The sequence below is a fragment of the Phyllostomus hastatus genome, unplaced genomic scaffold, assembly GCF_019186645.2.
Source record: "Phyllostomus hastatus isolate PE091 unplaced genomic scaffold, TTU_PhHast_1.1 phas_contig_86, whole genome shotgun sequence".
NCBI lineage: Eukaryota > Metazoa > Chordata > Mammalia > Chiroptera > Phyllostomidae > Phyllostomus > Phyllostomus hastatus.
This window is the reverse complement of record NW_025333977.1, coordinates 20,852,642-20,880,000: the sequence shown is the minus strand read 5'-3', so window position 1 is coordinate 20,880,000 and position 27,359 is coordinate 20,852,642. Positions and strand designations below refer to the sequence as shown.

The 27,359-nt window shown below is 39.2% G+C and overlaps 1 protein-coding gene across 7 annotated transcripts in view; it reads left to right on the top strand.

Moving 5' to 3' along the window:
- The window catches only part of MECOM (MDS1 and EVI1 complex locus), a 550,693-nt gene that overhangs the window by 184,322 nt on the left and 339,012 nt on the right, over positions 1 to 27,359 (top strand). Inside the window, exon 1 of one of the 7 annotated variants that reach the window (XM_045850968.1) lies at positions 1,827 to 1,842. The exons of the other annotated variants lie outside the window; for them this stretch is intronic. The gene's annotated coding sequence lies outside the window, so the exon portion shown is untranslated. Of the gene's footprint in view, positions 1 to 1,826; positions 1,843 to 27,359 lie in introns of those variants that run through there. 7 annotated transcript variants of the gene reach the window in all.

The following is a 27,359-nucleotide window of genomic DNA, read 5'->3' as shown; positions in this document are numbered from 1 at the left end:
TACTAGGTGCCAAGCAAATATTAGTAGTTACATTTTATTACCTAAAAAATAATTTTGGGGGAGGGGGAATTAAGTCACACGGATAACAGAAGTCCCAGAGAACATAAAAAGCCTAGGCTTTTTGTACCTTCAAAATGATCTTTCTTCTATGGTGGGGGATTGGCAGAAAACTGGTTATCAACCTCAAACCTTGTTTTAATGCCAAGGTTTCAGATAATAAAGTTTTTAGTATTAGGGAAAAGGCAGTTACTTTATATATAATCATAAACATATATGATTGTAATAGTATAACTTATATAACATTGATCAAAATTAAGCTATTGATATGAAACTGTGCCATCAATTCAAGGTTGCATATTATCATTCTGACTTCAAGAAATATTGAGTGGCAGGTTATAAGAACAGACTGACATCTGTATCAAAAACCCATATGAGAAAAGGAAACTGACGTGGATCTTGGGTCAATGGCTAGTATGAAGGTTAGGTTGGACTTCAGGGAACAGTGATGAAAAGACACCAAAAGTCGTGGTGGAGTTGTGTTTTGTCTTGTTTTGTTTTTTCCCCAATCCAGACTAATTTTAGTCCATTGTCTTTCTGGTGTGATTGTTTTCAAATTACTCCTGATGTTGATCTTCCCACAAGGTCTCTTTAAACCACCTCCTCCATATGCCACTGCAAGAGAAATTCATCTCATGAATGAGAGGGGGCATTGGTGACCCCTCTCACCAATGGGGTGGATCGTTTGACATGATCATTGGCATTCCAACCAGACCCACTTCTGGCTCAGCTGCTGACCAGCCTGTCCCATTGAGCTGTGCTCCCAGGAGAAAGGGAGAAGAGACACAAAGGTGTCCCCTCTCTCTGAGAGCTTTCCTGTAGATTCCATTAACTATTGTTTTGTATTCCTTATTCTTTCTTTTTTGCCGAGTCTATAATTAACTTGCCTATCGTTTATCCCAAATCTATAGTTTCTAGGGGTGCAAACACATGCTTTCCTTCCCCAACATGTAGGACGATAGAAAGGTAGTGACTGCTAGGTGTTCTCAAGTGTGAGTTGGTGAACTCCCAGCTTTGAAACGTTTGAGAGAATGGTCTCTTTTTTCTCATTTCAGTGGCCAAGAACTTCCCATGGCTGTTCTGGTGTTTTGGTCAGCCTGTGGATTCAAGTGAAGACCAGATAGATCAGCAACTTGCAGATAAGCTGATCGCTCTGATCACCAGGGAAATTTTAAAAACACAATGAAAAAAATTATTTTAAATTTACAGTTTGCATTCAATATTATTTTGTGTTAGTTTGTATTATATGTGCAGCACAGCAGTTAGACAATCATACTCTTGATGAAGTGTTCTTTCCCATATTTCCCATAACCCCCCAGCACTGTGCATAGTTATTACAGTGTTACCTACTGTATCGCTGTGCTGTACTTTACATCCCTGTGACTGGTCTGTAACAACCGATCTGCAGTTTTGAATTCCTTCGCCATTTTTATCAGCCCCCAACCCGCCTCCCCTCTTGCAGCCATCAGACTACTCTCTGCATTTATGTGTTTCTATCCTGTTTGTTTGTTTGTTTTGTTCTTTAGATTCCACATACAAGTGAAATTGTATGGTATTTGTCTTTTTCTGTCTGACTTATTTCCCTTAGCACAATATTCTTGAGGTCCATCCATGTTGTTGCAAATGGTAAGATCAAAATACAAATACTTAAGCCTGCTTCCAGATAGTCTTATTCACAAGGCCTGGGTTGAAACTGGGATTCTGCACTTCTTAGGAATCTCCCAAGATTTTTCTGACTCTCGTGCAGGTTTGGAACCACTGCTGTGGACCTCATCTTGGAAACCAGTGACTGTTGGACTTAATAAATTCTTCCCTAAGTTTCATCACTGATTTTAAAATTTTGACAGTTATGGCATGTTATCTGGGTGGTGTCTGTATACAGGGTGGGGAAGAGTGGGGTTTATTGTTGCTCATATGGTAAATAATGTCATAATAACAATAAAACAAGAATAAAGTCTGTGTATTGCATACTCTCAACTGTAAACCTACTTTTTGCCTACGCTGTATATGGATAACTACCAGTCCCAAAGTAGGGGCCCAGTAAATATTTTGATTCATATACTAGCAAATGCGACATTTTTCATCATAGCAGTCATTATCACTGACCTTGCCCATGATATTTTGTTGTTCAGAAAAAAAGGAGTAGGATTCCAAATAAATCAAGCAATTTAATAGAATAAACATTATGGTTTATATTATTATTTCTTACACAGTGTTATGAACACCACTGAGTGGCCTCCTCTCTTGCATGGGGAGAGAAAAGCTATTAAAATCCTTCCACGGGCAGCCACGGCAGGGTTTTGTCATATTGAGTTCTCTCCTTGCAGACCACGGGGCGTCTAGCCCAAGTCCACGCAGCTGACCGTGTTGAACCAAAAGTCCCTGGTACGTGACAACGAGACATGCTTGCTCCAACCAGGGGCATAAATATAAGTACGAGGACGTGAATTAAATAGCCAGGAAAACCATTAGACAGAGTAAATGGTATAAGTGGAAAAGGGAAAAGAAACCAAAGAGGGGAATAAAAGGGGCACTGAAGTGCTTTGTTCACCTAAATGATTATAAAAATGTGATTTCAGGTATTTTGATGAGGAGCTGGGAGCATAGGAAAAACAGAAATTAGAGGCACATAAAAAGGAGAGTGGGTAACCTGTAGTGCTTGGATGCTTTACTGCAGACCTGTGGGAGCCTAGAAACCCAAGAAAGGATAATTATTGCTCAGCTGGGATAGCACTTTCCTCCTCGTTGGATTCCTGGATATGGAGCCCAAAGAACTCATGACTTTTCTGAGAAGTTTTACCTGGTTTTATCGGTGTTCTCCATTACCTGATTAATTTGTACATCTGCTTCCATTTAAATATATTTATTGAAATCTTGCTAGATGTAAGTTGGACAGAATAGGAGCCTGGAATTTAAAGCAGGAACCTGTTCTATTTTTTGTCTTGACTTTTATTTTTTCAATTTCTTTTTTATTGTTTTTCTATTACAGTTGTCCCAATTCCTCCCACATTTGCTCTTCCCTGCCCCTCCCACCCCCAGCTCCCTCAGTCAGTTCCCACCCTGTTGTCCATGTCCATGTCCATGTCCATGTCCATGGGTCCTTTATACGTGTTCCTTGACTAGACCCTTCCCCTTATTCCCCCCTCCCCTTGCTATCCTGCTCCCCACTCCCCTCTGGTCACTGTCAGTTTGTTCCTTGTTTCCTAAGCCAGGTGAAGAAAGACAAATACCATATGATCTCACCTACAAGAGGAGCCTAATGGATAAAACAAACAAACAAACATGCAAAATAGAACCAGAGGCATGGAAACATGGAACCTGCCCTATTTTTGAGGCAAACTTTGAGAGAAAAGCTGAAGCAAAAAGTGTAGAAGAGGTTAAAAAGAATACTGGGCATTTAAAGCTTTGCCTTTTTGTAATGAAGAAAAAAATGGCCTCAGGTCCTCTTCAGCTATTTTAATATCTATCAATAGAGGTTTAAAATAGTCATTGTTCTCTGGCAGTAAGTTCCCTGATGGACAACTAATGTGATATGTAGTTGCATGTCATTCCGGGGTGATAGATATGCCAGATTCCTCTTACCTTACACTATGGCAAGAGGACCTTTAGGATTCTCAAGGTTTCTCTTCCTTTGTGACTTACTGGGCTTACACAGCCTTGGAATTTCTTCCTCTGACCAGGAATAGGACAAATACCATGTGGGTAGAGGGGGCCAGTGTCATAAATAACACTTTCCTCCCTCTAGCCCCCGCCCTGCCCCTCCACACCTCACCCCACATCCCCCCCTCCATGGTAGAGACTGACTAGTCATAGTTGTGCTATTCTGCCAGCAGTGAGCTTCAACAGGAAGGGCAGGGTTATTAAAGGAATAAATTCATAGCTGGTCACGAGGACCTCCGATGATCTGATTGTGGTTTCCCTGTCATCAGAGTGCGCCCCCTCCTTTTCTTTTCCCCTGTAAAACTAAATCCAAATCTTTGGACTTTTTCCTAATGTTAAAGTAAGAGCTTCCGAGACCTCAGAGTTTAAATATGGTCTTATTGCACATTTAAATTCCAAGATTTTAAAAAATTTTCCCCTGGTCTTTTCTTATGACCCTGAGTAGAGGAATCTGGAATGCATTGTTTGCGACTTACTGTCTTACCAATGCCCCATCTTCTTGTTAAAAGAGCTCTGCAATAAGCTAGAATTATTCCAACTCCAAACTTCTGTAAAATGAAATGACTTGACAAGTGATGTAATCACATAAACTTTTACATTGCTGGCACATGTGCTTGGCTAATGATACTTTTTTTTTTTTAATTTAAAGGGAAACTTCTCTTTCCCAAGTGGTTTAGGGTGCCTCTTGGAGAAGAGGGTGCTTTAGCAATATATGAAAGTTTGACTCCTCTGAGCTTTAATATCATATCATATCAGTTTCTTGAGAAGGCTAGCTTCTGGGGGATTAACCTGGAATGACCCCAGCTTCTTGGTTGAGGGTAAATGAGTGCTGTGGGTATTTTCTGTTTTGTTTGACTTGATTGTGTACCATCTCCCATGGAAATCTGTGAAGCCAGTTAATGGAAAAAGTAAGTTATATTAATCTCTTTACAGCTGTGTAAGAAAAGAAGTCAAAACATAATGGGGAAATTCTTCTAAGTGTGAAAAATTACCCACTTTGTCTATTTCATATTTCTCAAACTCAAAAATTAATGACTTTTAGAAAAAAATGTGTATCTCTGTGGACAGAGAGTTATGAATGCAAGGGGGCATTTCTGGAGAGGAGAAAAGGAGGAGGGGGTTTGTGTAGGAGAAGAAAAAGACCTAGTTAAGCATTGAAATGTACATTTTTCATACTTTCACATGATTGGTTTTTTGGGAAAAAATTATTGCAGTGAAGAACTTTTCTAAAAGCAGCTCCGTTTAGCTAATGCTAAATTAGGTCTGATGGGGTAGGGATTTTGATTTTAAATTACTCATAGCTGATTTTGCTGGGATTTGGCAATCTACTTTAGCTGATGAAGCTGCATCTCAGAATGAAGTTCCTATGCAACCGCTAGAACATTAAACCATTGTAGATAAAGACTGTTCTGCTCCTCTACCGACAGCCTGCCCAACTGGCCATCTGGACTTCCTACTGCCTCACACATTTGTGTCTTGCTCATCCCGCTTGTTCTGCTGGGAACACCCTTACCATCTTTATCTGGGTTGCTCAGATAACCCAGGCGTGCTCGGTTGTTATGGGCAGCTCAGTCCCCATCTCCTCCAGGAAGTAATTCCTGAGGCTCCAGATGGAGTTCAGTGCCTTTTCCTTAGGAGCCTATAGAACTCTATGGCTCTTCCCCTTACAAAATTTGGCTACAATTATAATGTCTATTCTATGTCCATCTCTACTATTAACACATACGAGTAAATTCCTCTAGACAGAACCTTGTTTTGTTCTCTAAGAACTTTTTAAAATTATATTTTATTGATTATGCTATTACAATTGTTGCCCCAAAATATTTTTTGACCTCAACCCAGACAATCCTTAAGATGGAATTATGAAGGCCTGAAATTAGATTCTTGGGCGGCCGGGTGTTTGGGAGGCTAGGAGGTAGGTGAGGGAGATGGTGGGGCTGTTCCCAGGCTGGTGGCTATCTCTTTTTGCATGAAGGAGGATCAGAATAGTCATCATTTGAGAAATTCCTTTTAAGAAATTGCTTCCATATGACCTCACTTATAACTGGAATCTAATGAACAAAATAAACGAATGAGAAAAATAAAACCAGAGATGTGGAAACATGGAACAGACTGATAGCTACAGAGGCGAAGAGGGAGGGGGGATGGTGGAAAGAAGGGGAAGGGATTAGTCAAAGCACATGTATGAACAACGCATGAACATGGAGAGGGGACTGACTATGGGACAGAGGGGTGGGCTGGGTGAAGGGGCAAAAGGGAAAAAATTAGGACAACTATAATAGAATAAACAATAAAAAAAGACAATATAACTAAATCTCAGTGGAAGATCTTGGGATCTTGGATAAGGTGATTAAAAAGGACATTATTGGGACAATTGAGGGGTCTTTAATATATATTCATAGGCTAGGCAAATATTAAATTTCCTGAAATCCAGACTAATGTCCTTGTTGAAACTGAGTGATATGTATATGGATTTAAAATATGTATATATGTGAACCAGAATAAAATTGTAACAAATAAGTAAAAAACAAACAAACTGCTTCCATATGTCAGAAATCAATACAATGACCACTACCATTATGTATTCACAATAATGTCTATAACATTTGATTACATAAAAAGTGTTTTTCACATACACGCTACCCTTCAGGGGTGTCCATGCCACAGGCCACATGCGGCCCAGGATGGCTATGAATGCGGGCAGCCCAACACAAAATTGTAAATTTACTTAAAACCCTTTTATTTTTTTTTTCGCTCATCAGTTTTTGTAGTGTTTGTGTATTTAATGTGTGGCCCAAGCCAACTCTTCTTTTACCAGTGTGGCTCAGAGGCGCCGAAAGGTTGGACACCTCTGTGTCATTTGAGCCTAACTGCAACATTGAGAAACCCGGATTCCTTTTTATTCCATTTTTTGGGTGAGATCATGGATCCTGCATACCAGGAGCTGGGCCCAGGAGCATGAGACACTGAATGAGACAGATACATCTTTGGACTACACGGAGCTTTAGATTCTAATGAGAAAGACAAGTTTAATCGTTTACTCAAAATCTTGGTTACTGCTATGAAGAGTGGAGTGCACGGTTGCGTGCTTAGGAGAGCGAATACAGGGCCACTGGAATGGACTCGGTGTGAAGTTAGCAAAGATGCCTTGAGGAAGTGCTGTCTGTGTTGAGATAAATGGATGAGGAGGAGTTATTGGGTGAAGAGGAAAAAGGAGCTAATGGGAAAAACGTGGGGAGGAGGCTTGTGTGTTTGAGCAGCTAAAAGAAGAAGAGTAGGGAGCTCCGAGACAGTGACGGGCGGTAGCAGGTCTGTGGGGAAATCCGTTCTTTGGGACCGTTATTAACGATGGACACAAAAATAAATCCAGGGGCTTTGGTAGTAAGGAACACCTGGAGGCTGTTGGGTTTGTCCTTTCCTACAATTTCAAGCCATGGGTTTGAGGGAAAAACCATCTGAAATAAAGAGAAATGACGTGGTCAGAAACAGCAACCTGAGTCTGAGGTAATGTAACACATCAAACATTATCGGATCTCAGGTGCCTTAACACCTTTAAAGATGTTTATTTACATCCTTACTGGATGGTTCTAAAAATCTGAATTTTCTTCCCCATTGAGTTTCTTCATTGGGGTATTCACTCCAAGTTCTCCCAAGTCTGGCTGTAGAGGGCAGAAAATGGAACATTCCCAGCCTCGTTTTAACTAAATTAACTAGACTTAGAACCTCAGTGTCAGCGAACAATGAAAGCTTACCACTGAACATATGAAACAAAAATGAAATTAGCCAGCAGTAGGAAACTACAAACAGCTGAGGCATTCAATTGTTAGCCATTTGAAGGATTAACTTCTAAATCATGTGGAGCTCCCTTGGTAGTTTAACTAGTTGGGCACTCAAGGGTATATAAAAACACACTTTAAAGTAGGAATGTATTTCTTCACCTATAAAATAGAGATTTACTAGCAGGTGGTGATATTATTAATACTGGATTTCCTTGCCTTGGCTCATGAACTTAATCATATTTTCTTCTGCTTCTCTCCCTTGTAGCCTGGCATTGGGTTTCAAAACAGATACTGTAGAATGGACTTTGTCCCAAGTCAAGTTGGGACATTGCTGCCTTGGGTGGCTGCTGCAGAATTATCTAAAAATCCCTGCTTTTTTCTCTAGAATTCTGCCCTGTGTGATTGTTTCATGCACTCCAGATTTAACACAGCTCATTGAATATTCAGCCAGGCTTAAAGATTTTATTTGATGGTTATTTCAATAATAATTATGGAGGCTGCCAAGCTCTCCTTACCCTGTTAAAAAACAAACACGAAAAATAAACCTGCCACCACAACACAATAAAATCACAATGGTAAGATGTTTTCACGATATCTTAAAACTCAGTTTTGTGTTTCTTGAAGGACTGGTAGACCTACTGAAAACTTGTAACCAAACACACTCAATTAGTGGTCATTGTTATCAATTATTTTTATACATTTCAGAAGCGTTTGTTAACCCACTCTCTTTTCTTAAAAGAATGTTGTCAACTTGAATTTTAACATTTCATTAAAACAAGACCACTAGTTCACCTATCTAAGTGTTTATTCAATTGGAGGCCAATGGACTCATTAGGATTGATGAATTTTGTGTTTTTCTTTTTAAAATCAAGGTTAGAAGGCAGCTGGCAGAGGCCTTTGTAAGCTTCTTAAATGTTTCCCTGCATCTGAGTTTCCTTTCTACACATGTGTATCTACAATTTTCTCCATTCTCAAATCAATTTTAGGAAAGATCCATAAACTGGCATGTCTTTTTTTCATCTTTATTTAAAGGGGCTGAAGTGAAAGCAAAGGAAAAAAAAAGGAAAAAAAGTGGAATCACCAAGAAAACCCTAAACAAATAAAGTGCAAACACAGAGTGACAAGCACACTCAGACCCTGGATTGGTTATGGATGAGACGACAAGTATATGATGAAATTAATGACCCTCTGTCAACTTTTTAGATCTCACTTTTAAAGAGAATGGACCAAAAATCAATAGCCCCCAAACCACCAGTACTCCAGTGAACCAGTCTTTCATTTATCTTGCTGTTGGCACTCAGATAGAAATGCAGCCAAGCACGGCACCGAGCCTTCCCTGGGCGTCATCATCACAGGCACCGTGTGAGCACCCCAGTTCAGGGTCAAAGGTGTGCGCATAGGCTTCTTGGAAAAGAACCCACTCCTAAATACCAATCCCGGCCGTCACTTAATTCAGCCGGAAGCCCGTTTGGCATATGCATATCAAGTGTTTGGGCCTCTGAAGGTTACCTGTTAGCCCGTCAAAGTGGATGGCTAGGGATTCTATTCCACTCCAGTTTTAAACCTTAATTCCTCAAATGTTATATCTTGAGTGTTCAGATGGCAGGAGACTATGACTTAGGATCAAAGTGAGGTGGACGCAAGATTTTTAAAATGCCAGTTTGTATAGACATGTAGTTTTGTACCACGACTGCAGCTGCGTTCCTAAGCACTGTAGTTTCTGAAAACCTTTTCATAGAGAAGATCAGATAAAATGTGGAGGTTATATTCAGAATACTATGAGCTCAAACCCCGAAGGTCAAGACAGATTCTGTAATTAAGTGAAATGATAAAACATTGAAGATGCCGAATGAGTTGTAATGGAGCTTGTAATTTTTATGGGTATTGTTAGAAGTAATCACTTATCCCCAAGACTGAATTTTCTAGAAATAAAATTGGACGTACATCATGAGGATTTTCCTACAGTGAGAAAGCTGTATTAAAATGTGAAAGATAAATTAATCCAACGCCAAGTGTTCAATAGCACTGTTAACAGCTGAGGCCAGAGTGAAATGAAATGATGTCGTTATGTTAAAATGGATGTCAACACACACAGGAAAAATCAGTGTAAAACCAGAAAGATCACATTTTGATGATAATCTAAGACTAGCAAAGTGCTGGCCATTTATCTGGCATTGTCCAAATGGAATCTAATCAATGATTGTCTTTAAGCTTTGTATTTTATTTATATAACAAACACAGAGAGCTCAGTATGTGTAGCCACTATTCTGAACACTTTACATATAATGATTCATTTAATCTTCATAACAATACTAGGAAATGGGTGTGTACTATTGTTATTGGTTTAGTTTTGCAGATGTGGAAACTAAGGCTCAGGGAGGTTAAGTAACATGGCCAAGGGCACTTGGCTACCTAGTGGCAGAACTAGGATTAAAACCTAGGCAGTCTGGCCCCGGAATTCAGGCTCTTCATTTTTAAACAAGGCTGCTACAAAATAATAAAAGAACTTAAACAGAGTAAGTTTAAGTATAAAATAGATGAGAAGAATGTAAACCAGGAAATTTGTTAGTAGTGTGTTTATTTTTTCTTCTAATATCATTAATTACTTTGTTATCAGATTTTTTAAAGGGAAAAATTCTTCCACATAAGAGAGATGAACTAAGGAAACATTTTCAAAATTTTAATGTCAGCCCTGGCTGGTGTGGCTTAGTGGATTGAGTGCTGGCCTGTGAATGGAAAGATTGCTGTTTGACTCATGGTCAGGGCACAGGCCTGGGTTGCAGGCCAGGTCCTCAGTTGGGGGTGCGTGAGAGGCAGCCTGATCGATGTTTCTCTCTTTCTCTTCCCCCTCTCTAAAAATAAATACATATTTTTACTTTATTAATTTTTTTCTAATTTGTTTTCTTTATCAGCATGGATTATTCATAATATTTTTCTTAATATTATCTTTTGTTACTGTTTTTTGATTACCATTTAGTCCCTTATACCCCCTTCTGCCAGCAATCACCACACTGTTGTCCAAGTCCATGAGTCCTTTTTCCTTTTTGCTCAATTCCTCCACCCGCTAAACACCCCACCCCCCACCCTGCAATCAGTTCTCCATCTATTAGTCAGTCTCTGCTCTCCTTGTTAGTTCAGTTTGTTCACTGGATTCCATATATGAGTGAAATCATGTGGTATTTGTTTTTCTCTGACTGGCTTATTTCATTTAGCATAATATTCTCCCGGTCCATCCATACTGCTGCAAAGGGAAAATTTTTCTGCTTCTTTTTTTACAGCTGTGTAGTATTCCATTGTGTAAATGTCCCATAGCTGTTTTATCCACTCATCTATTGATGGACACTTGGTCTGCTTCCATATCTTGGCGATTGCAAATAATGCTGCAATTACTATAGGGGTGCTTATGTTCTTTCGAATTAGTGTTTTGGGTTCCTTCACATATATTCCCAGAAGTGGGACTGCTGGGTAAAAAGGCAGATCCATTTTTAATTTTTTGAGGTGTCTCCATACTGCTTTCCACAGTGGCTGCACCAGTCTGCATTCCCACCAACAGTGCACAAGGGCCCCCTTTCTCCACATCCTCTCCAAAACTTATTCTTTGTTGATTTATTGATGATGGCCATTCTGACAGATGTGAGATGGTATCTCACTGTGGTTTTAATTTGCATTTCTCTGATGATTACTGATGTTCAGCATTTTATCATATGTCTATTGAAAATCCATATGCCCTCTTTGGAGAAGGGCCTACTCAGCTCCTTTGCCCATTTTTAATTGGGTTGTATTTTTTTTGGTGTTGAGTTTCATAAGTACTTTATAAATTTTGTATATTAACACCTTATCAGATGAATCAACAAATATGTTCTCTCATTCTGTGGGTTGTCTTTTTATTTTGTTGATGATTTCCTTTGCTGTGTAAAACCTTTTTAGTTTGATGTAGTCCCATTTGTTTATTTTTACTTTTGTTTTCCTAGCTTGGGGAGAATATCTGATAAAACATTTCTATGAGCAATGTCCAAGATTTTGCTGCCTATGTTTTCTTCTAGGATTTTTATAGTTTGGGTCTAATATTTAAGTCTTTGATCCATTTTGAATTTCTTTTATTGTGTTATATAAGAAGGTGGTCTGGTTTCATTTTTCTGCACATATCTGTCCAATTTTTCCAACACCATTTATTGAATAAACTATCTTTAGCCCATTGTGTGTGCTTGCTTTCTCTGTCAAATGTTAATTGACTATAAAAGTGTGGGTTTATTTCTGTGTTCTCTATTGTGTTCCATTGATCTATGTATCTGTTTTTATGCCAGTACCAGGCTGTTTTGATTACTATTGTCTTGTAGTATAGTTTGATATTAGGTAGTGTGGTTTCTCCAGCTTTGTTCTTCTTTTTCAGGATACCTGTTGCTATGTGGGTCCTTTTGTGGTTCCATATAAATTTTTGAAATATTTGTTCTAGTTCTGTGAAATATGTCATTGAAATCTTAATAGGAGTTTCATTGAATCTGTAGATTGCTTTGGGTAGCATGGACATTTTAATGATATTAAGTCTTCCTATCCATGAATATGGTATGTGCTTCCACTTACATGTATCTTCTTCAATTTCTTTCTTCAGCGTCTTATAATTTTCTGAGTACAGGTCTTTTACATCCTTGATTAGGTTTATTTCTGGGTGTTTTTTTAAGTAATTGTGAATGGGATTGTTTTCTTAATTTCCCTTTCTGTTAGTTTGTTATTGGCATATAAAAATGCAACTGATTTCTGGATGTTAATTTTGTGTGTTGCTACTTTGCTGAATTCATTTATCAGTTTTAGTAGTTTCATCATGGAATCTTTGGGGTTCTGTATGTACAGTGTCATGTCATCTGAAAACAAGATAGTTTTACTTCTTCCTTTCCAATTTGGATGCCCTTTATTTCTTCTTGTCTGATTGCTGTGCCTGGGACTTTGAATATGAGAGGTGAAAGCAGACATCCCTAGCTTGTTCCCGATCTCATGGGGAATGCTTGTAGTTTTTGCCCATTGAGTATGGTGCTGGCAGTGGGTTTGCCATACATGGACTTGATTATGTTTAGATATTTCCCTCTGTTCTTATTTTGCTGAGAGTTTTGATCATAAATGAATTTTATTGAAAACTTTTTCTATATCTATTGATAAGATCATGTGGTTTTTATCCTTCATTTTGTTTATGTGGTGAATCATATTTATTGCCTGGTGAATATTGTATCAATCTTGAATTCCCTGAATGAATCCCACTTGATTATGGTGTATGATCCTTTGATGCATTGTTGTATTTGGCTTACTAGTATTTTGTTGAGGATTTTAGCATCTATATTCATCAGGGATATTGGCCTATAATTTTCTTTCTTTGTAGTGTCTGTATCTGGTTTGGGAATTAGAATAATGCTGGCCTTATAAAATGAGTTTAGAGCCTTCCCTCCTCTTGAATTTTATGAGATAGTTTGAGGAGAGATGTTAGTTCTTCTGGGAATGTTAGGTAAAATTCACCAGCAAAGCCATCTGGTTCAGGGCTTTTGTTTGTTGGGAATTTTTTGATTACTGCTTCAGTTTCACTAGGTATAATCTGTCTATTCAGAATCTCTGATTCTTCCTGATTCATAAAATAAATAAATAATTTTTCATGTTAAATATATTTAACATTGATATTTGGAGCCTGACACATTGACAGGAAGGCAGAAGAACTCTCTGAGAACTTACTAAAAGTTTTACTATTTAATTTCTTATCAAAAGAAAGAAAGCTGGAACAGTTTATTCTCCACATAGACAAAGATTTGATGGTGATGACTGTGAACAGTAGTAGAGCTACTCTTTTTCTCACTTCCCTGCAATGGCGTAACCATTGGAGGGAAATTATTGTACATAATAAATTGATATCAAGTAAAGGTATCATTTAAGGTGATCCATATGGTCATAAAGCCCAATACATTTAAATGAATTATACAGCAATTCCTCATTTTCCTGGAGAGCTTTCCCTACTCTTTTCTCACCTAATATCTTTCTAATTTGCTGCTTTTGATTTAGAGAGAGTTAGGAAAAGCAGAGAGAACAAAGGTAAATAAGTAATGCAGTGATAAGAACAAGGACAGATAAAGTAATAAGCAATGCATGTGGGCCCGCAGTGCTTTTGGATAAGCAGCGTACATGAGATCTATACTAGTGGGACATCTTTATGGACAACTGGGATGAGTTCTGGATAGTGGATTGCGATTTTTCTTTTGTTTAAAGTCCAACAAAGAATATTGATGTTACAAAGTCTATTTTAAAGATGTGGTTTATATTTGAGTGCATATGCCAAATGCAGTATAATTTTATACTCTGAAATTTAGCAAAAAAACTGCTTTGAAATGTCTTCAAAACAAAATTTTTCAGTGTCTCCATTATTTGTCTTGGAAATGTTAGGAAACCCCAAATGTTAACCTCTAACAGGTACATATGCAAGAATACTCACAGAAACATGACCTCATTGGATAATTAGAGTAACATTATCGTGGATGTGCCGCTCTGACTTCCATTGAGCCCTTGCCCTTCAGGCTGCTCTGGCTGGCTTGTGCGCAGTTGGGTGTTCTCTTAGCCCTTCCCACACCATGGGTGTCTCCCGGCAAAATCATGGAAACTTCCCATACTGAGTTGAGCTCTTCTTTGGTCAAGGGTATATAGAAACTATAATCACTGGCAGAAAAACAGGTGAATGAAGAAAACTTTCTCACATTACATATTTTAAGTCTCCTAATAAAAATATACTTAATAAAATATAATTTGCATATATACTTGGTGTTGGACACCATAGCAATGAAAATGCAAATTTTCACTTAAAAGCAAATGAAGCACAGCTTATTACATTCTCTCAACTACCTCCAACTCCAATGATAATTGAATTAGAATATTTAAATGTATAACTTGATATGCTGAAATATTTAAGGTTTCTCAATTAAAGCAGAGCAAGTTAAAGAAACTTTTCTGATATGACTAAATCATCCAAATAAAAGTTTGAGTGTATTTAGGGGCGATGTTAGAGTTTAAATGAGCATCATTGTCTTCTTTTTATTTTGTTTCCATTCCTATGTTGATGGAGGCTTGACTATCCTTAGGCAGTATCCAACTCCTTGTACATTTTATCCTTTAAGTAGGGACAGCGCTCACCTGCTGAAATATCTCTTAACACTTTTAGCAAAACCAGATGCCAAGCTCCGTTTTGTACACTTATTCAGTTGAAATAACTAATGTAACCATTACACATTAATCTTTAAAACAAACCATCTGAACAACAAACTAAGTACGCCTGGGGAACAGATGGAGTTTTTATGTTTTCACACGAGCATCAAGCTGATATCTGTGCAAGATAAACGATGCTGCACAGGAATCTGTGCTTAATCCTTCCATTTTCCAACGGGCTGGCTCCTTTTCTAATGCCCGTGTCTGGGAAGGGGAGCAAGCCCGTGTCTTTGTACTTAAACTGAATTGTGAAATTACATCTCTGTGTTATTTTTATATGCTCGAAGTCATATAAATGTGTGTTAACACTGTCCATGAAATACTTGAACTGAACATTTGTTTAAGTGACAAAAATCGACTTTTTATGCCCACCATCTTATTGAATTGGGCTTTGAAAACTAGTTTTTCTGACTAATTAAAAAGAAGGCCAGTATATATGCTTTATATATGAGCATGTTGTTAAAAGTTTGCTTTTTTTTTTTTTGCTGAGCTTCTATAAAAGACAATGTTGGCATTAAAAAAAATTTGTCATTAAGACACTTTCAAAATAATTTTTCTGTTAAATTCTGGAATGTGAAACTATATTTGCACTTGGAAAATTTATAAATAATGAACATTTTTACAGCAGTCTTTATAGCAGCAAACTTATTTTTTGAATTTGAGAGGAAAAAAAAATTTCAAACCACGATCCAAGATTATTTCCAGTTGTTCATAGGATGTGTTTTGAGTGTACTATGGGTAAATAAAATAAACAGAGCATAAAAATGTCAAGTCTTCATTTTTTTCTCCATCAAACTCAATAGAAAAATTTACTGATTTGAGAACCAACATAGGAATTTAAGAAATACTTATGGAGCATCTCCTGTGTACCAGGCACTGTATCAGACATTAAAGATACAACGATGTAAAATGGAGACCCTCCTATTCCCTGCTCTCAAGGTACTCTGGTCTAGAAGACCACTGCTGTGTTCTTTTCCCTCTCCCCCCTGCTGGCAGAGATGGGATGGGCGCTAAGTGAAAACATCTGGCTGTCTGACTTTAAGCCCATCATTCGGCACGTGTGCAATTTTCTCAGCAACAGCCTTGCATTTTGGTGTAAGAATAAACTATATATAATGCTTGAAATCTGGCATGTTAAGCCGCTGCCTATTGATTGAAAGTCTGTCCAAATGAATAGACGCTCTCTGGTGCTCATGACCACCCCCAGCGGCTGGAGGGGTTAGTTGTTGGCAGACTGTGTCTCTCTCTGCGTGTGAGGGGTCGTGGCAAGCCTGCTCAGAGGCATCTAAGATTTGCTCTTTGCTTTTGAAATGCCACCAGAGCTTGGTGATTGAGAGCCAAACCACATGCTCTGATAGTGAATTTGGAGGGGGAAAATGAAGCTTTATGACGAAGGCAAAGTAAGAAGGTAGCTCTGCTACAAAAATAGCGGTCCATCATTTTTGTGACCATATGTGAGGTAAAGGTGAAACCTGCTCACCAGGCTTCCTGCTGCTCCTCTGGGCTGTAGTATCTTCGGAATTAGCTGAAGCCTTTAATTCCCCATAGGACACCCTAAATCTTGCCTTCCTTTAGGAGTTAAAGAGCTTCCTTATCTACTGTGTGTTCTTAGCTACTGTTAATTTATACCCTCAGATAGCTGTGATTAATTTATACACCATCACTTCCAAGATCCTATTTTTTTCCAAAAGCAGATAGCAATATTTTGTTGTTATTTATTGCTGTCTCTTTTTAGACCTTTGTGAACTTACCCAGAATTGCTAGAAAAAGCTCTGCAAGGGGAACCCAGAAACCTGGGTCTTTTGCTGCTATTTCCTGGCTAAATGACCTTGGCCAAATCTCTGAACACTGAAAACTCAGTTATCTTATAAAAATTTGAAGACACGGTGACACATTTCTTTGCAGTCCTAACATTCTAGGATTCTCTAAAACTTGGCCATGCCTATGAGTTTCCTCTGGGCAGCAGCATTAAGTGTTTGTCATCCTTTTCAGATAAAAATATCTTCTAAAAACACCTTTTTTTAAAAAAAGATTTTATTTATTTATTTTTAGAGAGGGAAGGGAGAGGGAAAGAGAGAGAGAGAGAAACATCAAATGTGCGGTTGCTGGGGGCCATGGCCTGCAACCCAAGGACGTGCCCTGACTGGGAATCGAACCTGCTATGCTTTGGTTTGCAGCCCGCACTCCATCCACTGAGCTATGCTAGCCAGGGCTAAAAACACCTTTTTTTATGTCCATCCACACCACTGTTTCTGTCCGAAGTAATGAATCTGATGAGATCATAGCTTAAACCATTTTAAAGTTACTCATTTTATAGCTTTTCAGTTTACATCCATGGGAGACAAAATCAGGAAATACAGGAGGTGAGGTGGGAACCAGTAGAAGTGTGAAACCCAGTAAAACTGAGCAGTTCCCTCGTGCCCAGTATCCGTACGCCCTGGGCTTGGGAAGAAGGCCGGCCCCCTTGGTACAGTTGCTTGACTGTTTCAGAAAGCACGATAGTTTTCCTCAGGAGCCGGCTTCTCAGGCTGCAGGTTTACTGGCTGAGAGGGAACAGGAAGGCAAGGAGAGCACCTAGTAAAAGATAGGGATTATATTCCAAAAAGGTCCTGACCAACTGATACCTGAACCTGGACCATGATCTCCCATGGTCCTCAGACTTTCCCATAGGTTATCAGATTCCCTGTCACGGATGTTTTTGACCCTTACTTAATCCCTGTGTTGTACTAGTCTTTGCTATCATGCCAATTTCTTTTATTTCCTCTTTCAGCTATTGATAAAACCTGGACCCATGGAATCTGTAATGGACTGGTCTTTCAGGGAGAGGGGGGTGTCCACTGATATTTGTTCAATTTCTTGCAATGCAACTGAATCCACTGCTGGTGAGATTTGCTCTAACTCTCCGGGAGGGTAGAAGCCCAGTTCATGTAAAAGAATAAATTTGCTCCAGATAACACATCCTTGCACCTTGTTCCTAGAATAACTCAGATGTTCATGCAAATAAATGCAGTCTCCTTGTAATTTACTTAATTGCCTCTGCTATGAATGACTTGTAAACATGTTCATGTCATCTAATCTTTTTGATTCTCAGTTTGTGAGATGAGGGTATTGAACTCTATGATAGTCAAGGTCTTTTCCAACTCTGAAATTCTATGACCTGATACTTCTATTGTTTAGAGAGAGAATAGGTCTGTTCTTAAATGTTCTGTATTAGGCAGTAATCCAAGTGGACTTTTTAAGAATTCACATAAGAAAACAACATTCTCCCATAGACTTCTATAGGATGAAGAGAGGGCCCATCCACTATTTGTTTGCTCTCTGTGGGAAAGCTATTCTTTTTTTCCTCTTTAAACAATATAAGGAAATAACTTATCTTTCACAATTTTTGGATTCAGTTCATGGAGGGTGTCAGTATTGTCTAATGTTCCCAATGGGGACGTGGGAGTCAGAGATCCCAAGACTTGTTCCCAGCTTTTCTGCTCCTTGTGTGACCTTCAGAAGCTGTGGGACGACTCCTAAGGCTCAGTGTGTCTGCCTGAGAAGTTGGAATCCTCTATCTCTACCACAGGGAAAAGTTTTTGGAAAAGGATCACAGCAGCCTGAGGGGTTAAGATGATCATCTTCGGTCTTCCAGAGCTTGGGTGGGTTTTGTTCTCACGTGCTTCTCGACTGCCAGCCCCAGGAGCGTTGGCACAAGTAGTATGGGACACAGTCTCACCAGCCTAGTTCAGAAACTGCAAGAATTCAACCAGAATGGGTGGCCTGAACTGGGGATGACCATTTGTATACACGACAATAGGTTTGCTATGTAAAGTATTAATAAATAAAGTTGCCAAATATGGAAATGCAGGACTTGGGGGTAGATGGTAGGGGCACAGAGGCAGAGGCCAAGCCTGCAGAGTTTGTTAGAAACATCCTTTCTTTTTTTTTTAACTTTTAGTTTTCAATTATAGTTTACTAGAAGCATCTGTCTCTACATAAACAATTACCATCTTAATTAAAATGAGTCCTAGCTATTGAGTAGGCTGAACTGATTCCTTTATATTACTGCAGTTATTTTCAGTGATAACGGGAAACTAAAAACAACTTTTGTATATTATCCAGTCAGTTTTTAGATAAAAGTACTTAGTAAAGTAGTGTGACAAACATAATATGATTTTACTGGTTTTCCCAAATTTCTGTAACCAGTGGAGTTTTACTATGGTCAGAAACTTGAAACAACCAGGTGCTCCTCAAATCTCACGTACAGAGCAGAAAGTTAGTGTTGCCTGGAGTTTCGCAGTGATACTGTTTGATTCAGAAATAGCCAGTTTTCACATTCAAATCAAACCCTAGGACCTTGCTCCAAGAAATACCGGGTCAGGAAAATAATTATGGGTTGAGGAAAAATCACTCAGTTGTGTTTTGGGATCTCACCGTCCTGAATCAACTCCTCTAGTACAACTGGGCCAGCATTACATCAGTATACATGAAATGAACATTCCGATTTCCCAAGCAAATGTGACAATGTGAAGTGCTCTAAAACAACCTCCCCAGTACAGGTAGAAATAGACATTTTGGATATGTACTCTTTCAGCCTTTGTGTAAAGGAATCGAGTCATCATTCAGACACGTTTAAATGCTGCACTTGAGCTGCCTTTTTGAGAGGGGAAGACGTGCTGGAGCTGCACCACGATTCATCACGGTAAACTTCATTTGGTGGACACATTACAAGGGAATAGGTTCTCCGTCTCCTAGGAAGTGCCTCAGCTCGACATTACTTCCCAATCGCCCCGCTCACCACAGCCCCTTTATTTCTTTGTAGCCTGGACTCTTAGTACAGCGTGCGGCTACATTTGGACCAGAGGCCCCCAACCTGTGAAAAATTCAGATAGCTATAGAAGTAATCAAAAATACCAATAAAGTGTCACCGGTCCTCACCGGTGATGTGGGATGGCGGGTGAGTGAGATATAAAAATGAATCATGAGGCGAGACATGATTGCTGCTCGGGCAACCGTTTCCAAATGTGAGTGCACCCAGGTTGCATAAACGGTTTGGAATATTCTCCGTTAGGCCAAAAGGCTTACAGATAAGGCATCAACTCATCAGGTTCCAAGGCCCCCAGGGACCTGGGAGGCAGAAGAGTTGTTGCTCAAGTGGTTGAGCCAAAAACATTTATATCCGGGCACTGTTGGGTAAGTGGCATTTGTTGACAGGAACTGCTTGGAGTAAAGTTGGTTTTAAAAAATAAGCACCACAGCTCTCTATGTTTAATACAGGAAGCTGTCTGAGGTGTAAAGAATGGTTAAGTAAATGAGTGGGATACCATTAATCTTGGTTTGTTTCAGCACTACATCTTTAGCAGTTGAAGGGGGGGGGTGGGTGAAGAAAAAGACTTGCTCCCAGCTCATAACCTGAGTGTTAAAACTGATGTCCTTCCCATTAGGGCTGTAAACTCATTAGCACATGGCAATTTATCCTTTTTTATTTCTTCTCAATTATCCTATCATCCATTGTATCTGGGTCTGATTACCCTTTCCCAGAGTCAAACATTATCTTGTAAATCATTTGCTTTAAGTCTAAGCCTGCCATTGCAGTGCCTGGGATTTGCTTAGGCAGGTAATAAATCAATTAGAATTAAACTTGTGGTGTCATCTATTTTCTTTCCTTCTGCTTGGAAAAAGGAACACCTGAAAATCTAGCTTAGGTTACCTCACATTTCTGGGCATGCTTCTGAACAACACAGAAACATTTGCACTTAGTCAAGGGGGGAAAAAGATAAGGGAAAACAAAACAAGGGATCTACATCTTCAGCGTGTGCCTGGAAGGCTGATGGCATCACAGGTATGTGGCCCTCGTATTTCAGAGGTGACACTTTTAGTAATAATTGGGAACATCTATTATTCAAACATGGACATCAGAGATTCTGTTTAAGGGAATAGTCTCATTTTTATGTCCAAAACAGAATTATGGAGCCAAAAGGAAGGCCGCAGTTCATTTTTTTCCTTCTATTTTTCTTTTGTGTATATTCTGCTTATCTGTACACATACAAGTGGGTCTAATGTAACCAGACAGGAACAGCTGAGTATTTTTTAGGTCATTGTCCTTCCTTCCCCCTTACATTCCAAAGGATGTCTCTACTTCTTTTAGATATTGTACTCATTTACTCATTGATTTCATCTTCATGCCCTAGATCTAGTTTTCAATCCCTTTGGCTGAGATTCTCCACAGGGAGTCCAACCAAACAATTGTAGCTCAAAAGTAAGTCTTCTGAGTTGCTAATTTAAAGAAAAAAAATCCTCATGGATATCTCAACAACCAGTAGCCTCTCCTAAGAGATGCCCCATGGGCTATAAATCAGTGGAGATGCCTACCCTCCTGGTGGAGAAAGCGTGCCTGGAACAGACTGTCAGACACGTGGCAGCATCCCCTAGGGCAGCTGCTTCTGGCCCTGGAGCACAGCAGTAGAGCCTGGGGCCCCATACGATTGGAGGGACTGAAGTACAGTTAATAACGTTTGCTTCTGGGTCAGGCTTCTTGGACTGCAGATAGCCCGGCTCCCTGGATATACTTTCCTTTTAAATGTCCTGCCGGTGTTCTGCCCCACATCAGCTTTCCCTACCTGCTTCCTGTGGTTCTTCAGTTTTCAGTCCTTAGCTTTTCACAGTGCAGGAGTATATCCAGTGAGAACGTACAAGGAATCTTCCTCCTAGGGGTTGAAAAAAATCCTAATTAAGTAACCTGATTTATTTGTTATTCATACCGGTTAAGCTCTTGGTGCGTAGTATTATGGTGGGCACAGGACAGGGTCCAAGTGGCTCCACCCTGACAGAGAGGCTGATGGGAACACTCAGGAACGGTAAGAAGCTTTTCCTTCGGAGCCTGGACTGTGACTCATGGGGTGGGGCTTGTTACAATGCAGACTCTGATTCTGTAAGTCTGCAGTGAGCCTGAAATTCTGCATTTCTAACAAGCTCCCAGGTGGTGGGATGCTGAAAGTCCATGGCACTTTATACATATTTTTTCTTATGGCAAGGATGACTTTTCACCTTGGTTCAGCCATTTGTGAAAGCATTCTGTGTGCCCTGCCAGGTACCAAGCTCCTGGAGAAAAGGCTGTGACAGCCTTGCTTTGGCAACCTAGGAGGTCGGGGATCTAAACCCACTTCGCTTCCGAAGCAAACTAGTTTGGTGATACTGATCACTTCCACTGAAATCCCCGGACTTCTGTTTTGTGCAGTTAGGGGGTCTGGACTAGATTTGGGGTATCATTTAAAAACAGGAGCCAGAGCGAGTGAGCAAGAAACGTGAATGAGAAAGAGTTGTGAAAGGATCGTGGTGGACCCAAGAATGGTTGTGATGTCTATAGGGTGTGGATCCCACCTTGCCAGACGTTACAAATGTTCGAGAAGCTGGAAATCCAGTTTTTTAAATTAATTTAAAATCCTCTCCCTTTTAAATGTTGACAGATAAGATAATTTTTTTTCAAGGAAAAGAAACATAGTGGGAATGGCCTAAAATACTTTAGCAGGCCAAAGAAGGCCCACATGCCACCCGTTTGCCCCTAGCCTAAAGCAAGCTCAGAAGTCTTCTTCCAGCACACATGTAAGAGCTACATTTACAGACATTAGTCAGATCAAGCCAATGAGAACAACATTCATGATGGACAAACCAAACCAGCTCTGATGGTGGAGCACAGGAGGCTGGTGTCTCGGCACTGCAGGCCTTCCTGAGTTTTGCTCGTGTGGTGGGTGCAGGGGCTGTGCATCAAGCACCAGCAGGCTCTGTGGGCTGTCCTGAAGGTCTCTGCCCCACCCGTGACTCACAGTTGGGTTTGTTGGTATGTTTACTGTTCTGGGTATTACCATACATGCTCTGGTTTTTGAGGCAGCGATGCTCTGCTGTGAAATGCTCAGGAACTGTAAGAGTCCTTCTCATAGAGACACTTGTGGCTTGTAGGATAGCTCAGGGAGGTGACAGCTCATAAGTCCCAGAGGAATAATCTTTAAGTTCTTTTAAGACCCATTTAGTAGGAACCATTCATTTGATTGTCAAACTTACTTTATTGACTCAAGTGCCATCACTTGCCCTGATTAGAGACTATGTCACTTTCCCCAGAAGTGGCTCAGTATAGATGAGGAGATGTACGTTATGTCACCATGGGTATGAACATTGGGGAGGGATTCAGTTCTTTGCATAATGTTATTTGGTTGTAGAAGGGAATTCAGGATCACGCACAGTGTTACAAGAGCTGTATCTTTGACAAGTACCCACAATAGGTCCATATGTAGTCATTATTTTCTTATGTTCCATTTTTCTGACTTGAGTTCTCTGGAGCTAAGGCCGTAATGACACTTAGCCCATTTAAAATTCTTTTTATTTTTACCCCTCTCTGGTTGTGTAATTGTTCCATTCACATTATGGAGATGTGTCATGTCCTGAATTTTATATCCTGGAAAACATGCAGTAAGTCCAACTTGTTCAGACATGATGACACCACACAGACACGGCAGATTGTGAGGGGAGACAAATGGTTTCGGCTTCAATGTGAGAGAAGAACTGGGGTTTCTGGCCAGCATTAAATATTTATAAAGCAGCCAATCTTTGGTACTCATCGGGGAGTGTTTCTGCATGAGGCTGTCAGGCTTTATAATTAGTTATGGGACTTACTATTATTTGAGTTTTTGCCATGCTATTTTCTGCCTATGAAGGACCATTATTTTAAATGTGTAATAAGAAGAAAGAAATATTGTTGGGAAAGTGGTAGCTTTTCATTTTTTGAACTTTTGAATAATAATTTATATGTTACAGACGTGGTCTAGTAATGACTTTGTTTTTTTTTTATCATCACATTTTCAGGGATCATGTTAAACTAAAATAATGATTTTGAACTTCAGTAGAAGGTTTTAAAACATCCTAAATTCAAGTAACTTCATAACATCTCGCTTCATTAAAGCTTTCTTCTCCTGTAGGAATACCACAAGCTAAAACAAAAACAAACAAAACAAAAAGAAGGCTCTTATTTTCTTCTGGCAAATCACTGTCTTTTGATTATTGGCAGCAATGGCCTTGTTAATACTTATGGCATTTGTAAGTATTAAGAAAGGGCTTCCTTTTCTGAAAGAAAGTTTCTACGTTACAACCATAAACTCTTCAGGGGGAGGGGGAGAAAAACAACCCTCCAACCTTAATAAAAGTTCCCAGCAAAACCATTAGGGATTTCAATTATCAAGCTTTTCTCAAGACTCTTGTAAAGGTTATTTGTTGAACAATTTCTCCCTAAGAGTGTATGACAAATTACTCGCTTGGCACTATAAATGATGCACAAGCCCTTTAATTAGAATCTAGCACTCGATATCTTTAAGACCTCCTAACATTTCTTAGTTAATATTATTCCTCATATGCCTTTCCGAGGAGATGAGGACTTGTTTGCAGAGTCAAAATGAGTGATGGAGGAGGGTGGACAGGGACCTCGCACGGGGCTGGGGAATATCCAGGAGCCACACAAAGAAAGGAAGGCTCTGACCCCAACAAGTTTTGATTGCAAAGGCGACTCTGATAACAGAGTTTTTTATTATCCATTGCTTTTAGCCTTATTTACCATCAGGCTTCTCTTGCCACAAGCATGCCTTTTAGTTCTGACAGTCTTGAATTATGGCCATTGTGGGATCCTATCTCATTAACTGAAATGGGAGAATAAAACATCAAACAATCATAAAAATAATTTGGCACTGTGAAACCACTTAGGAGCAGCTGTCAAACAGGTTGGAAGATAAACTTCTAAATAAAAAGAATAGAGAGAGCTGCAGTGTCTTGCCATATGCTTCCCTGGCATTATAGACTCCTCAATAATATGAAGTGCCTGTGTTTATGCAGAATAGTCCAGACACTCCATATATGATATTGATTATGCCTTAACCCCAATTTAGTAAAGACCTACTCCTCCTTTTCCTAATCAGATATTGCAGAAGCAGTTTTCTGAAAGAAAAAAAAAAACATCCCTAATGCCAAGCCATATTTTATCGGTGAAGGCTGTGGCGAGAGATAGGGCTTTGTCTTGCCTGTCATTGTGGCTTGGAGCCCAGTTTTAGGACAGCAAGGCCCCTCTGGGGCTCTTCTCCAGCAGTTTCCATCCAGCGACTCAAAAACATACATCTTTATCAAGCTGTTGTTGTCAGACAACATTAGATAATTAATAGGCCATTTGTCAGCCTGCACAAAACATGTTAAAATCCCAAACACAATCAGGATAAATATAGATGCTTGCTCTCTGAAGGCTTTTTGTTCTGTCATGCATCCATTGCAGGCAGATATTTGCTATTAAACGAGACTCATTATTAATCACATCTAATGTTAATTAATTAACCGCTTCTGTGTATTGAGGGCTCTCTGTGACTTTCAATTGTTTTAAGAAGCTAATTGGTAACTTAGCAGTTTACATCTCAGTTACTATTTTTCATTTCATGCATGTCAGGATTTTGCTCAGTGATATATATTTATTTGCATTTGAGAAATTTCCCATAAAAATCCAGCATTTAAATGTAACTGCAAGAAATGATCGGGACAATGAAAGCCATAGAAAAGTATGTACTTGCTTTTGCTTTTTTTAGGCCTAGCTTCTTAAAAATAACTTGATTTTTTAATATTGTTTTTCAAATCTTGCTGAAAAACGGAAATATTCAATCTGACTTACAGTAGATGATGAAAATAAGGATAGTAACCAGGCTCAGCCAAACAAATGAAGTGTGTTGGTGTGTATTTATTCACTCATCCATTCATTCAACAAATATATGGTAAGTGTGTGTAGTCAGTTATTGGTCAGGTCTAGATCCTCTGGGGAACCTGGCCTCTCTGAAGCCAGCACAGAACTGAATTTCAGTGGTTTCGAACTGTGAGCTACTGGAAAGCAAGGTCTTAACCTCCATAGTACACACCCGCTTTGTGTCTGGCACTGTGCTCTTCTACAGGATGGATGCTCAGTTTACATTCCTTCAACTGAATCAGCTCAGTTCAGTAAGTGTAAATGTCAAAGTCCTGATCCACTCATGAAGGAAGATGAGTGATGTGATTAAAGAGAAATAATAACAACAGCAACGCTGATTCATCCTATGTTCATGTAGCACATTTCAATTTACCAATAGCTTTCTCATACATTACCTTACTTATTTTTTAAGTTGTCATAGCACTCATTCTACGAATGAGGAAAGGGTCTGTTTCTTAAGCAGCTTCAAGTTCTATGTCCAGCACCCAGCCTTCCCTGGGAGGAGCTTTGCTTTGGCAGCCTACCCATCTGTAGTTTTGTAATGGGGTATGTGACATGAGTTGTGGTGACATGACTTACCAGTGCATCTGATCATATTGATCGATTCCTGCTGGAAGCTTTGATTTATTCAAAGATTTCATTATTGGTAACTATTGTTTGGGAAAGTCCACTCCGAAGTATCACATATACAGAAAAGCACTGCTAGAGACTATAGCACTTTGAGAGGAGAAATTATTTGAAAATGTTATCACATAAACAGGGAAGTAGATGTAAGGGGAAAAAGTAGTTCTTCACCTATGTGCTTTAAAAATCTCAACTAATGATGGACCTTTATGCTCATCATAAGCAAACCATGTCTATTTAAAACACCTGTGAGGACTTTTCACACCTATTGTGAAAATACTTTTAATGTCTTCTATAACTTTTTTTAAGTTTTAGCAGTCTTTTTTTCTTCTAGACTTTATTTATTTATTTTTAGAGAGGGAAGGAAGGGAAAGAGAGAGAGAGAGAAACATCAATGTGCGGTTGCTGGGTGCCATGGCCTGCAACCCAGGCATGTGCCCTGACTAGGAGTCGAACCTGTGATGCTTTGGTTCTTCTATAACCTTTATTTGTATATGTTTCACTACTAAATATTTTTTGTCAACTTAATTTTAACGTAGAAATAAAAATCATAGTAACAATCATTGATACCATATACTAAAGACATCTGCATAAAGAATAGCATACAAACATAATTATAATAACATTGCTCACTGAGACCTAGACTGTTTTCTTCATTATTAGGGACCTTGTAGAACAGGGATGAAAAAGGACCAGAAATTTGCCAATAGTCACTGACATTGATGGTGAAGTAACTGGATACATTTTGTATTAAACAAACAAATAAACAAACATGTAACTAACAAACCAAAGACACAACAGCCAAACCGTTTTCTACCTGGTTTCCTTTCTCTTTATAACCACATTCAGCCTAAAATTCACAGCTAGGATAGTTAGTATTGTTGTAGTTTGTATCTGCACGTATTTTCACAAGTAGAATTCCCTACAGATATTTTTAGTACCTTTAAAGGTGGAAAATAAGATGCTGTGGGCTTGTGAATGCTAGATTTTGCATTTCAGTTTTTTAATGATCTCAACTCTTAAGGTCTAAAATAAGAGACAAAGTATGTGTGAGTGTGTGTGTGAATGTGTGTATAAAGTAATTCATTTAACATCCAGATACACAGGGCAAGAAAAGCACATAAAACGTGCACAGAACAACTGCAGAGCTTAAATTGCTTTATCCCTGTTGAAGTGCTGTTGTTGAATTATACGTAGGGTGGGGAAAGATGACTGGATTGAAAAATGTCCTTTAGCCAACAAAGATCTAGATTGGAATTTAGCTTAAACCA